Genomic DNA, 1,149 nt, shown 5'->3' with positions numbered 1-1,149 from the left:
ATGGCGGAGCGTGGTTACAGCTTTTTGCTGACTGCATTCAGCCCATCTAGTAAACTTGTCCAGATTGAACATGCTTTGGCTGCTGTAGCTGGAGGAGCCCCTTCAGTGGGAATTAAAGCTTCAAATGGTATGGTATTAGCAACTGAGAAGAAACAGAAATCCATTCTGTATGATGAGCGAAGTGTACACAAAGCGGAACGAATTACCAAACATATAGGCTTGGTGTATAGTGGCATGGGCCCAGATTACAGAGTGTTTGTGCACAGAGCTCAAAAACTGGCTCAGCAATACTGTCTTGTTTACCAAGAACCCATTCCCACAGCTCAGCCAGTACAGAGAGTAGTTTCTGATGCAAGAGTATACCCACTCAGGTGGTGTTCATCTATTTGGAATTTCTTTACTAATTTGTGGTTGGAATGAGGGATGCCCATTTTTATTTCAGTCAGATCCATATGGAGCTTACTTTGTCTGGAAAGCCACAGCAATGGGAGAGAATGGGGAAACTTTCCTTGAGAAAAGATACAACGAAGATATCTAGAACTTGAAGATGCCATTCATACAGCCATAGCAACCCTGAAGGAAAGCTTTGAAGGGCAAATGACAGAAGATAACATAGAAGTTGGAATCTGCAATGAAACTGGATTTAGGAAGCTAACTCCAACTGACGTTAACGATTACTTGGCTGCCATCGCATAATAATGAAGTGACTGGAAAATCTGGAATTTCAGATAATCTCTATACCTAAACATGTTTAAAGTATGTTTTGTTTTGTTTTGCAGACTTTTTTCATACTTCTACATGGTTTAAGGGACCGATGTTATTAAAGTGACACTTACCATTCATAATAAACTGTGAAATCAAAAAATTAAAAATGGGACGTGAGGGCAGATCAAGCAGTTAAGGCTGGCAGTTGATGCCATCTTTAGCTAAGAGAAGGGGAAGTTGCAGCCTGGCACTTCAGAGGAAAAGAAGGCAATTCCTGTGGCGATGGAAAAGCAAATGTTTGGTAAATAAATGTTTGCTGAGCCATTTTTAACAATGGGGCACAGAGAGAACTTTGATCAAACAGGGCCTTGCTAAGTTCCTCCCTGTCTATCACACACTAGCTCATATTGAACTAGTGTTATGTATAATAAGCTGGAACAAGTC

At 40.8% G+C, this 1,149-nt stretch overlaps 1 pseudogene; it reads left to right on the top strand.

Annotated features, from left to right (window-relative positions):
- LOC117035196 (proteasome subunit alpha type-2-like) lies at nucleotides 1–696 on the top strand (annotated as a pseudogene).
- The last annotated feature ends 453 nt before the right edge of the window (nucleotides 697–1,149 follow it).

This window comes from Rhinolophus ferrumequinum, chromosome 15 (assembly GCF_004115265.2).
Source record: "Rhinolophus ferrumequinum isolate MPI-CBG mRhiFer1 chromosome 15, mRhiFer1_v1.p, whole genome shotgun sequence".
Taxonomy (NCBI): Eukaryota; Metazoa; Chordata; class Mammalia; order Chiroptera; family Rhinolophidae; genus Rhinolophus; species Rhinolophus ferrumequinum.
This window is presented reverse-complemented; position numbering and strand designations above follow the sequence as displayed.